Consider the following 13,397-nt stretch of genomic DNA (forward strand, 5'->3'; position numbering starts at 1 on the left):
CCTCCAGAATCTGGATGTCTGTTTCCTTTCCCAGATTAGGGAAGCTTTCAGCCAGTATTTCTCTAGAAGAACACAGTGAAAACTCACATGTCCTTGACCTGGGCTCACTAATTGTCAGCATCTTTCACATTTGCTTTCTCTCTCTGTCTCTCTCTGTCTCTCTGTCTCTCTCTCTCTCTCTCCATATATATATGTGCATATATCATTCCACTCCACTTCAAGTTGTATTAGCTAAGAATAAAAAATATATAAACACAACATTATGATCATACTCATGAAATTTAACATTGATATAATAGTATTTCTATTCCTATATGTAACCCACATTCAAACGTCATGGATTGTGTAATCATAATATTTGCCACAGTCCCCCTTTGTCTGATTTAGGAGCCTATTAAGGGTCACACTCTGCACGGTACTGCCAGAGGAGCTTGGCCTTCCTTAACCTGGCTGTTCCTGAGGCTGTTGAGTTCCTGGCCCGCGGTCAGATTCACTTGACAAGGGCCATGCCTGGGGGACGCGTCTCTTCCCTTTGCATCACATGGGGAAGCATGTGGTTTGGCCCATTACTGGGATGTGACGCTTGATCATTTCGTCATTATATTTTCCCAATTTCTATATTATAAATGTGTCTTCTGTCTCTTTCTGAAAAGTGACTCTTCGAAGCACTGTGAGTATCCTGCCCCCCCCGCCCCAGTCTTTTACCCAAAGTTGGAGCAGCCATTGCCGAATTTTGTTTGAGTCATTATTGTGCCAGAGCCAAAATAGTGATGTTCTGTTTCCATAATCTATCATCCTCTTCATCAGTTAGCATTTTCCTATCCTAAAGTCCTTCTTCCTCATTCTTTAATAATTTTCATCTCAGAATGATTCACTTTGAAGACTTAGAATCCATTCTGTCATTATTTATTTTGTTGTTCAAATCATCCCAAATTCAGCCAATGGGACCCTCTTCAAGCTGGCGTCTGGGTCCTCTGTCTTGTCCTAATCACCGTTTGAGAAATACGTAGTATTTGGTAAAAACTTCATCTTTCTATTTGCTCGTTGCTTACATACCTGATTTTGCTCTACTGGCCTTGCTTCCAGCAACCAAGCTTAACTCTTCACTTTATTTTAATATGGTGTTTGGAAGTTCTTTTGATTTTATATATTGATAATCATACCTCTATGCATAATGACAGTTTAATTTCATTCTTTCCAAGTGTCTTTTTATTTCTTTTGTTATTGAGCTGGCAAGGACTTCCTAGACAAGGTTAATCCTATATAAGAAAACATTATGTTACAAAAAACACTATATTGTCTTTTTCCTAATTTTGAAGTTTCAACGTTAAATATGATGTTTGTTGTGGATTATTAGTTACTACCCTTTCTTCTATTGAACTAACTCTTCTTTTTTTTAAATCACTGAGGTTTTTTTTAAATCCCTAATAGCATTTGAATTTTACCAAAAAATTTGTTCTGCGTTTGTTAAGATGATTTTAAGTGTTTTCCCTTTGATATATGAATGTGGTAAATCACAATAATAGCATTTGCATGAGAATCACGGCTGCATTATGGGTATAAGCCTTACTTGATATTTTTGATGTCTTCCACACTTAGTTTGACACATTTTGTTCAGCTTTAGGCAGCAGGCACGGACCGGCCTCTGTGACTCCTGGGCGTCGTTCTCCGTCTTCCACTGTCTGGTCGTCGGAGCTCCGCTGTGGTACAGCAGCGGGCGCCTCTGCCCTCGCATGTCCGGAAGGGCGGGTTCATGGAGCCTGGGCCTGTTTTGTGTGTAGCGTGTCATGGGGACAGTGACATGACGGTTCCTTGTGGCTGCATCTCCGCTCAGGTGTCTAGACTTTGTAGGATGGGCAGCTGTGACACTGGGAGGCCCTCCGGTGGCAGGTCCGGACCTCACAGAGCCAAGATGGGCGAGGGAGGCTGAGTCATGGGAGATCGAGTCTTGCCCCGGGGTCACCTAGCCCCTGGAAGTTGCCTAACCCCTCAGGGTGGCCTAGCCTCCCACTGGGGGTCACCTAGCCCCTCAGGGTGGCCTAGCTCAGGAGGTCACCGTTTGGACCTGGGGTGCCATCACGCCCCACGTCCCCTCAAGTGTCTGTCAGTGAGCCTCTGCTGTCTGTTCTGAGCTCTCCGAATGCAGGGCTCAGCTGTGAAGGGGGAGGGGCATTCTAAGGACCCTAACTGTAGGGGGAGGGGAGCTCCAAGGACCCCGAGTGGAGGAGAACCGTTGTCTGTGGAGGGAATTTTCATGCTCTGTGCTGCTTGTTTTCTCCCCAGGTATCCGCACCGGCAGGCCTGTGTCACACTTGCCCCAGACCTCAGATTTTCATCTTAGCGCCTCCTAACAAGGAAGCGCCTTAACTGTGTCCACGGAGCTGGCGCCATCTTGCCTGAGCCGTAGGGCTGAGCTCCACGCCAACAGGGGGCACTGTGAGCCTGACGCCTGAGCGCTGGGCACTCCGCAGCTGCAGGAGTGCTCGGTGTGTGAGCGAGGGCGTGCATGTATGCGTGCGCGCAAATGTGAGCCTTTGCAAAAGTGTGCCTGAGTGTGTGCATGTGTGTGAGACCATGTGCATGAGTCTGCGTGAGCAAGCGCATGTGAGCGACAGAGTGCTGAGTGCAGCGTGTGTGTGAGTGTGGACCTGCACATGGGTATGTGTGCATTGTGGTCAGTGGATGAGGGCACCAAATATGTGCGTGTGTGTGTGTGTGAATGAGTGCATGTGTGAGACTGTTGTGTGTGAGCATGCGTGTGGATAAGTGTGCACGTGAGTGTTGCGTGTTTGCACGTGCACATTGGTGGGTGCCTGTGTGAGAGAGCACGTGTGCACACACGCGTGTGCATGGAGCAGTGGTGGGGAGTCACAGGCAAGCTGCGCGTCTCCCCTTCCTCCCCGGCTCCCGCCCCGCGGGGCAGGTTGCCCGCGGCCCTGGGAGCCCGCCCTGGTGCCCCGGCCCTGCCTCCACCGCCAGGTTCTTTGTCTGCAGCCTCTGTGCTCCCCGCTGTCTGCGCGCTGAAAGCCTCCCCTGTCTTCAAGATGCAGATGAAATGCCTTGTTCTCCCCGATGCAGCCCAGCTGGGGATAAACAGTGCTTCCTCTTTTAAGACTTGGCACGTCTGCCTTGAATTATACATGTGTGCAGCGGAGGGCTCCTTCAGGATGAGGATTATGACTTATTTATCCTCACATTTCCCCGGTAACTCTCTCCAGCCCGGTACCTCAGGCAGCATCTGGCGTGCCGAAGGTGCTCAATAATTATTTATGAAATTGGGTATTAACTGCTCCTCCTTGTTTGTGTGTTTAGTGACATTGTTCAGTTCAGGGGTAAGTGACGCAATCTGGTGAGAAACGGGAGCGCGCCTGCCTTCCGCCCCGAGGCTAAGAGAGTCCAGTCCCCTTTCCTTGCGTGACTCCTGTCCCCCACCTGCACCCGGCGTCTCGTCCCTCTGCGTCCCCATGGCTGCTCCCATGTGGGCGGCCGGGTGGCCCAGCCTCCTTCAGCCAGAGTTAGGGGAGGGCAGGTGCACAGGAGTGACCCCAGAGCGTGGCTCTGCGCAGGGCCCCCGGGTCTGGGTGGGGAAGCGGGTTTGGACCCACTCCCACACAGCTCTCTCTTCCGGTGGGAGAGTGCGTGGGAGGGCTTGGGAAGCGGCTCCTGACCCTGCCGCGCCTGGAATTATCCCCGGTGGAGCTGGGTAGGTTCACGACAAAGTTAACTGTGATTCGTGGTGATCACACACGCACTGAGTGCCACGCCACACTTGGCGTCTCAGATCCCTGGTGTCAGAGCCTGAACGTCGGAACTCTGGGGAGACCGACAGGGTGACTGGATTCTCTCTGAAGACAAAAAGCCCCTGGAACAGTGTGTGACCCAGTGCTTTTGAGAGCCCCACGAGCCTGTGCTCACGGAGCCGCGGACACCGGCCATGGACACCCGCCGGGTCTGGTCTCCCGGGCGCGGCGCGGCTGAAATCCGAGCTGTGGGCTTGTGGACCGTGACGATCGGACTCGGTCCTGCTGAGGCTGGCTTGGTGCCCGGAGTCGGCCAGCTCCCTGGAAGCGCCGTCGGCGGGCAGCATGTATGACACCTGAACTCGTGCAGGCCACTTCCCGTCTCGGGAGGCGGAGTCAGCGTCCCCCTGCTTGTCCACCGGGGATCCGGCACGGGGGCCCCGGGCCACACCCGAGCTCACAGCCGTGTCGGCCCCCCTAACCACTGCGTTTTCCTCAGTTCCTGGTGAGACGTCTCTGAGAGACCTTTGTCGGAGACCAACGGAAGCGGGGCAGGGTTACCCGACCCCCCAGGATGCACTGCTGGCTTGGGGTCACCCAGCTGGGGCCCTAACTGGACAAGAGCGTCCGGGCCCTCCCACTGCCGTGAGCCTCTTCGCACCTGTCTGTGTGATGTGAGCCCCCCCAAACCGTGGGACCTGGGAGTCTTCAAGTACAGCTTTCACTCGAGTCCCCGTCTGCTGGGCATGACCCTTCTGGATGTTCTTGGTTCCCGCCTGCCCGCGCGCCCCCAAATCCTCTGTCACGTCTGGCTGGAGGAGGTCCTGCCTTCTGCCTGTGCCCAGTGCTGTCTGTCCCTTCTCATACGGACATTGGCTCCCCAGACCTGGCATTAGAGGCTTTCTCATGCGGGGCACGGAGTGAAGACACCCTATTCAAGGGCAAGGACGCGGGTCATCTCTGCTCTGCCCGCAGGGCTGGGGACCTTGCTGGGAACGTTGTGAGTGGATTTGTCGGGCACAGGAGAGGAGGGGTGTGCTGCCTGCGCCGGAGGGGGCGGCTCTCGTGTCCCGGATGCACCGCCAGCACCCACGGGGGTGACGTGGGGTTGCGGCAACTGTTGCAGTAACTGTTAGAGAAACACGGGCCGCTCCCGAGCAGTGGGGCATAGCGTTCTCCATTTCAACGCCTCGGACCATGGAAACAGGAACTGGCTGACCCTTGATGTCCCAGGAAGAGTCTTTGTACCAGGACGGGGAGATCGGAGAAATCTCCGAGGGAAAGGCCCCATTTTCCAATAAGGAAACTACAGCCCGGAGACAGGGTGGGGAGCTCAGACCTTCTGGCTCCTGAATGAGCACATTTCCTGCTTCTGGAAAGATAAATGTAGTTGTGGTCTCGTGTGATGGGTCACGGCGGCAGGCTGTGATGCTGCGCCACTGCCGAGCTCTGCGGCTTGGCCACGTGACCCGAAGCCCTTTTACAGGCAGCACGTGCAGAAGCCTGAGAGCCAGGGAGCTCTTCTTAAAGTAAATTCATGTGACTCCACAGCACTAATTATTACAGCGAATTTCTGAGTCGTGGCAGTCTTGACTACATTCTAGTCCTACAGAATGTGGCGTGTGAGCGTGCATTTGCCTGCTTCTGTGTGTGTGCGTGCACAGGTGAGTGTGCAAGTGTAGAGATATGTGTGTGCGTGCACATGTATGTGTGTGCACATATGTGGATGTGTGCACAGGTATGCATGTGTGCACACAGGTATGTGTGTATGTGTGCACTGGTATGTGTGTATGTGCACAGGTGCATGCATGTGTGCATGTGTGTGTACATTGTCGTCATAAAAAACTGAGAGGATTGTGATCTCTCATTCGTGGATGTATAATTTGGGGGTTCTGAGGTATCTGCCCGCCATTTTTAATCGCAGCAGTGACCCCCGCGAGCAGTCCTCAGGTTTCATGCTGCCCGGACACGCTGGCGTCACTCCTGAGCCAGCGCTCCCGGGGGGCAGAGCCGGCCCCCACTGTGGGGCTGGTCGGTAAGTGGCATGAGTCAGCCTGGCCTCCTTTGCATCCTGCAGGAAAGCGGCTGGCATGGCATGGAGAGCTGGCCTCCAGGTTTGGATTCTCAACGGGAGACCTTGGCTGGCAGAGCCCCTGGATTCCAGGCCCCTCTCTTAGAGCACCGTGAGCTCTGCAAGGCCAGGCACCCGTGGTGGCCTCTGTCCCTCACCCCACGTGTCCCCACCTCCACAGGAGTCTGGATACCCCCGGCTCTAGGATGCTCTCCAAGGGGGTAATGACGCCCCAGGGCTCGGACTGGCTCGTGGTTTGGGTTCTGTAATGAGGTGAGGAGGGAGAGAGCCAGAGTGGGTGGTGGATTCTCTCCCCGTAAGACTCTTACCAGAGAAGTCAGAGAAGGAAAATATAAACTCTTGTCAAACTGTAAAAGTAACACAGGAGAATTCAAGTTGAAGATGATTGGAGGGAAACTAACTCTTCCCTGACCCAATACCAGATGAAATTAATAAAAGCAAAAACCAAAAATTGCAAACATATTCACTGCCACAATTAAATATTCACTCTCACTCATAAATTTCTTTATATTTATTTATTTATTTTGAGAGAGAACGAGAGAGAGAACGAGAGAGAGCACAGTAGGGGCAGAGAGAGAGGTAGAGAGAATCCCAAGCAGACTCCACACTGTCAGCGCAGAGCCTGATGCGGGGCTCAAACCCACAGACCACGAGATCATGACCTGAGCCGAAACCAAGAGTCAGACACCACTGACCGAGCCGCCCGGGCGCCCCCGCTCACACGGTTCTGAACGAGCGGCCGGGGAGGGAGCAGCACTCTGACCCAGTGCGTCCCACAGTGAGCCCGAGCCCGCTGCGCCCACTCTGAAGCCGCGCGAGGAGGAGAGGGGGACCCCACAATGTTGGGGTGGCACCGTGTGCCCAGTTCAGAGGGAAAGCCGACTGTGGGTGTGAAGAGCCAGTGTGTTCAGGTGGACTGGTGGGGCCAGAGGGGTGATGGTGGGTGCTCTTCACGTGATGTTGACTTAAAGTTGCCCGTGCTATTTGGCTTCCTAAGTGAGGGGACGTAAAGGCATTTTTAGGTCTGTGCGGTGGGGGTGGGGGGGTAGGGGGACTGGCAGAGAGGAGCCATGGTGACGAAAGACAGAAGTGAATCGTGTTGGTTCGGAAGTGTTGAAGGTGATTTTTCAGAACCTCAAAGCGCGGAGAGCTGAAAGTCCTGGGCAGCCATCCGGCGGCGTCTGGTCGAGGGAGTCTGCGGGGGAGGCTGCGCTCGGGGCTCCTCTCGGTGGGGGGTGTGTGTGCAGAAACTGACCATCCTTATGTTTGTCAGGACAGGCAAAGGGTTGGCAAGTTAGAAAATAGAAAGGGAATCATCTGATAAATAGAATGGAATAGAAGAGTTCCAGGCAAGTAGAGGAAAAGTAGGAACTGGAAACCAATGATTCATCTAACAGAAGACAGAGAAGGAGAAATCAGATAAAAAATTAAAAATAGCAAATGGAAAATACACAAGAAGGCTATAGAAATACATCAGTAATCACGGTAAGTGAAAATACAAAATTTGTGTACATTTTGTCTAAGAGACAGAGACTCGATGCTGAAAACAGTTAGCTGTATGCAATTTACAGACACGATTAAAACATTTATTCAGTATCAGGTGAGGGGACAATGTATACCAGGAAAATATTAACTGAAAATTAATATAGCTACTTTAATATGGAACAAAATACATTTTTAGGGGAAATTAGGGATGACATGGATCACAAAAGGAAAAATCAGTGACTCACTGCAGTTACCAACTTGAATGCGTCCAACTTACAACCTCAAAAATTCAACAGAATTACAAGTAGAAATTGAAAAGCCCATAATAAGTGGCAGTTACTGCCAGAGGTCTCTCAGAAACTGCTAGATGAAGCTGACAGAAAGTAAAGTTACAGGGGGTTTAAATTATACAATTAATCTTGATTGAATACATGCCAATGTGCCAGCCATAAGTACGGCATGTACGTTTTTACTGATAAATAGAAGATTTAAGGAAAACTATTTGTAATGGGGCTGCCGAGGAATTCTCAATAAATTAAAGAATAAAGACCATTTTTGATGATAATAGTACAATAAAATTATGGCAAAAAAGGCACCTATGCCTCCCCAAACTATACGTTTGCAAGCCTGCATTTGTTATAAAATCATATTTGTGATATCCCATTTACATAAACTTATTATTTTATTTTTCAATTCAGGTTTTTATTTTCATTCCAGTGTAGTTAAACCTACGGTGCTGGATAGATTCCGGTGTGCAGTGTAGTGATTCAGCAATTCTGTGCATTACACAGTGCTCAGCCTGAGACGTGGTCTCTTCGCCCCCTCCCCCACCTCCTACCCCCTCCCCCACCTCCTACCCCCCACCCCCGGTGACCAGCAGTGTGTTCTCTAGAGTTATGAGTCTGTGTCTTGGTTTGTCTCTCTCTCTCTCCCTCTCTCTCTCCCCCTCTCTCTCTTTTTTTTCCTTTTGCTCATTTGTTCTGTTTCTTAAACTCCAATATGAGTGAGATCACATGGTGTTTGTCTTTCTCTGATTTCGCTCAGCATTGTTCTCTCTAGCTCCATGCTGCCGCACCTGTCGACATAGAATTGCACGTGTGCGGACGCGTGCGTAAGAACACATGAAGGGCAGCCACGGAGGATAGTTATCCACAGCAGTAGATGGTCCTTTCAGAGGGCTGAGCCAAGTCTGTTTACACTCCTTATTTTTATTTAGTCCCTGTGTTTTCTTTGAATATGGCTTATTTGTAGAATTTTTATTGTGAGAACAATTCTAAATATTTATGTTAAAAAAATAAAGTTGAAATGGGGACTGTTGTGTATTGACCAGCAGCGGGCACCTTGTGCAACAGAAGAGGTAAGGGAGCTCAGAGCCTTGAATGTACGTATTGAAAAAGGATTGGCTAATAAACTGTTAATTAGAGAAAATAGAAAATGAATGGTTGAGCAGTTCCAACTAAAGTGTAAGGGATACCCTGACAAACATAAAAGCAAAATTAAAATAAAAAACAGGGTCACTATCACAGTTCGTGGGTTTGAGCCCCGCGTCGGGCTCTGTGCTGACAGCTCAGCGCCTGGAGCCTGCTTCAGATTCTCTCTCTCTCTCTCTCTCTCTCTCTCTCTCTGTCTCTCTCTCTCTCTCCCCCCTCTCTCTCCATCTCCCTCTCAAAAATAAATAAACTTTGGGAAAAATATTAAAAAAAAACAGGATTACTAGAGATGGCTTGAAAAATAGTAGTTCCTCCAAAAATTAAAATGAAAATATTAATTTAAATAAAAACACGATCCATATAAACCAATATGAGAAACACGCAGACACACGGGGATGATGTGACTACACTTTCCACGGAGGTCACAAAGGAGAGAGCGCGGTGCCCCCGGCTTGCTGGGGTCACAGCACGGCCATCCGCGGCGCACGGCGGGCCTGTCGGCCGGACACAGTGCGGGGACCGTGACGTTTATTTGCCCGCCCGTGTAAGCAGCTGGCTGACTGGCGCCCGCACACCTGCCGTAGTGACGTTTAGGAGGATGCGGGAAGAGCCGCCACATCCGTGACCGAGAAACAGCTCGTGGGCACGATTCTCGCTCCATCCTTAGTGTGAATTTGGACATCTGATTGGAGCAGAGCTCAGAATCGGTGCACTGCCCCTTCCTTCATCATCTCCATTTGTAAATCAAACAACTTAGCATTCTCTGCCCCCAAACCTTAGCCTCATTGTCTTCTGAGCAGGGATTAGTGAGCACAACTCATGTGCAAAGGAATCATGAGGCGGGAAGGAGAGAAAAATCCAGATACTGAAGCAGACCTATCTTCAAACACCCCGGCAGGCAATCTAATCTATCCTCATGAATGCTAGTCCCGGGAGATAACTAGCACATGAATATTTTAAGCATTTCGGTCTGCTATTGATTTGTGGCCTGTCAGTATCCAACCGGTTAATTTAATTTGATGCAAAAACATAAGGAATTGGGAGCAAACCAGCATCTCTGAGCGGAGAGGTGGGGCACCGCGAGTTCACGGGCGGAGAGAGAAACCTCACCACCTGCCAGCAGGAAGGAGGCTGGAGGGCAGCTGGCACCTTCTGGGCCCGTTCTTTGGGAAGGCATGCTCACTTGCAGGGTTTTGAGAGAGAAACTTCTTTTCTTTGCCAATGATGATGGAATGACTCATTTATACACAAAAAGTCTGAATTAAGAAAAGGGCTGGCCATACTCAAGCCAAATGTGCGTAACCAATGTCTAATAGCTTGTTTTACAAATCTAATTAGCTTTTTAAAAATGGACTTTTATCCTGGTACCCCGCCCCCGCCCCCCGCGGCCCTGTCCCAGCTCTAGCCGTGAACGCAGGACGGGCGTCGTGGGCTCTGCAGGTTCAGAACGCCAGAGGGGAGGGGCACATCAGCACGCAGGTGATAGGAACAAATAGTTCATACTATTTGTTTTCAAGTTACTTTCTCATTTAAAAAATGTTTATTTTTGACGGGGATAGAAAGAGACAGAGCACAAGTCGGGGACGGGCAGAGACGGAGGGAGACCCAGAATACGAAGTAGGCTCTGAGCTCTGAGCTGTCAGCACAGAGCCCGAGGTGGGGCTTGAACCCACAAACTGTGAGATCCTGACCTGAACCGAAGGTGGATGCTTAACTGACCGAGCTTCCCAGGTGCCCCCACTGTCTCATTTTTTTTAAAGGTTGACACCAGCAATAGGAACAAAAATTCTACTTGACTAAAAGTTGCCCCATTTCCAAACATTCTTATTGTTTTCTTTTTTCAGACAACGAATGGCTTTTACGACATCAGTCCCCAGAGCCAGCTGGAGGTTTAGCAAAGAATCCTGTGTCCTTTTGGAGGAAAGCATCTCCCTTGGAAAGCGTATTCCTATTTAAAGAAACAAACATAAGTTTGCACAAGTAACAACTTTCACGTGCATTGAAGCATTGCTTACACGTGTGAAAACCTGACCCTCCAAACTAGGACTCGAGAGACGTAACCAATAAATATATATTTTTTTCCCTATAAAGATGAAGAAAGTCGAGCCCTGGAAGAATAACTACCAAGTAGGAAGATATTTTCTAAACCTGATGAGCAGTTCATGGGGACGGAATTCCAAGAGGGCTCCCGATCGCTGCCTCCAGGCATGTACATGTGCGCGGTCCCCTCGCTTTAGGCGCGGGGGACGCCTGTCACTACGGTGAGGCAGTCACTTCCTGGCCGAGGTCATGTCTGAAGACGCGGTGAGAAGATGGTGAGCCCCATGGCACCCTCATGTCATGTGAGACTCCTGCACGGGACTCTGCGACTGGCCCGCCAGCTGCCTGTGTGGGGGCCAGGGGCCAGGGCCCGAGAGCCCCTCTAGGGGCCAAGGGTGGTGCCTGGTGCACACCCGGGGAAGGGGACCTCATCAGACAGTCACGAGGAAACGGATTCTCTCCACGGCCACAGGGAGCCTACAGATGAGGACGCAGCCATCGGACACCTTGACTTCCACCTGCTAAGACCCTGAGCAGGAGACTCAGCCCAGATGGGCTGGACTCCTGATCACAAAAGTGAGGTGACAACAGATGTTCACATAAGCTGCCACGCTGTGCTATTTGTTACGTGGTGATGGAAAACCAATGCATTTCCCAGCTGCTTGCAAACAAGGAAGCATCTCTTGGACGTGCACATTTTGTGGATGGACCATATTAACCTGTTTCTATTCAGGCTCACCACTACAGATGCACCCCACGTCCATCTCCCCGTATCCCCATAGTCGGTGGGAAAAACCAGCACCTGATTATCTGGACCCCCACTTCCCTTACACCACCTGACACTTACAGGAGCCCAGAGAAGGAAGTGTCTTGTCCACATGTCACACAGCACAGAGCCGGGCTTGCTGGACAAGAGGTGGCGGTGCCGGGACCTCAGAGTCCTGGTCTTGCAGTGCGTCCACCGTGTCCTGAGGCCCGGCCCCGCCCTCCTCTGCTGATGGGGTTTCTCCGGGTGGCTGAGGCGTCACGGGGCCCTTGGGGGGCAGCGCTGGCCAAGGTGGTCGGGTCTCTTCCTCCCGGGCCGTCTGGGCCCAGTGCCTGCCAGATGCGTGGCGAGACCCCGCAGGGAGTCTGGCAGAACAGAGCAAGGGCCACGGTGGTTCCTGGCACCCCCTCTGCCCCAGAATGGGACCAAAAGCAGCTTTTTCTGGGAAGAAAACACCTCTGGTTTCTGACGGATGGGAGGGGACGATGACCATTGTCCACTGAGGAGGAAATAGTGACCATTTTGGCATTTGTCACCATTAAATTGTCAACATGAATTTGTGCCTTCCATCAGCAGCAGTGGTTTTGACAAAGAGGAGGCTGCCTGCAGGGTGGGGCTCGGGGCCGAGCGGCCTCTGTGACCCGCACCCCCTCTTCCTACCTGCGTGACCGGGTCACAGCGTGGCTTAGAGGGGGTGCGGTCAGGGTCTGGCCCCTTCAGACCTGGCTCATCCCATGTGTCCAGCCCCAGAGTCTGTGTCTTCTTGAGGGGTCTTTGTCCTCAGGGATACCTGGGGGGCAGATGACAATGCTGGGGGCCTGGAGCCCCTCCCCAGCGCCCGCACCCTCCGCTGGGGTCTGTGACGCACGTGCCTGCACTGAGAGCCAGAGGTCCCGCTGGAGGAAGCCAGCTGTGCCCTGTGCAGCGGCTCTCATGCACCCCTGGTGGACGCCTTCCCTTTCTGGGGTCCCGTCCTCCTTCCCCACCGACGCACCTCCTGAGGGGACTCGAATCTTCTCCTGCTCCTGAGGCAGGTGGAAGCAAGGCCCTCTGAACACCAGCTTTTCTCACTGGAACGCAGGGGTGGGGGCCGCAGTGTGGCCGTGAACACCCGTGGTCTCCATGGTGCAAAGCACTTTGGGGGGGCTGGGTGCGTGGCTGCGTCCAGGAAACACCCGCCCCGTTTCTCGAGGGGCTGTCTGCAGATCGCTGCCAGAATGCGGAGTGCTCTTATGTGCAAAGTGCTTTTGCTCTCTCCTGCGATTTGGGAGGAAATAGAAAACCACGTTTCCCCCATGTGACTTTCTGCACTCATCCACATCGCTGAGGCTCTGAAGAATGGTTCACAGAGAGGATTGCAAAAAACACATCGCAAGGATGATTTTAACACCGTAAATGCCTTTGCGATGCGTGCTAGTTATTAATTGCGCTTGCTAATATTTTTAGGAAAACAGCTGCTATTTCCTTGGAAGGATTCGCAGACACTCGTGATGACCGTTTGGGTCCAGGACCGCAAGAACTCTGCCCGGCCAGCCGTCCCCAGTGCTCAGCGCACAGGCTGGGGCCTCGTGAGCGGCTGTCCTCGATTTTCTGTTAGTTGAGATCACATTAAGAAGAGGGGATAGACTGGGGGTTCCTTGCTGCAATCTAAAAGGAGTTTCATTTTCTCATCTTGTAGGAATGAAAAACAACTTAAAACAGAGCGATCCCACATCTCTCTGATTCCAGCAGGGCTGGAGGAGGGCAGGGCTGGTGCCGTGACAGTCAGGTCCAAGCGCGTCCCGTGTCCCGGTGACACCGCCTCCTGCACGCTTGCCGCATGACTCTGGTGAGCTGCAGGGTCC

This window comes from Suricata suricatta, chromosome 4 (genome assembly GCF_006229205.1).
Source record: "Suricata suricatta isolate VVHF042 chromosome 4, meerkat_22Aug2017_6uvM2_HiC, whole genome shotgun sequence".
Classification (NCBI taxonomy): domain Eukaryota; kingdom Metazoa; phylum Chordata; class Mammalia; order Carnivora; family Herpestidae; genus Suricata; species Suricata suricatta.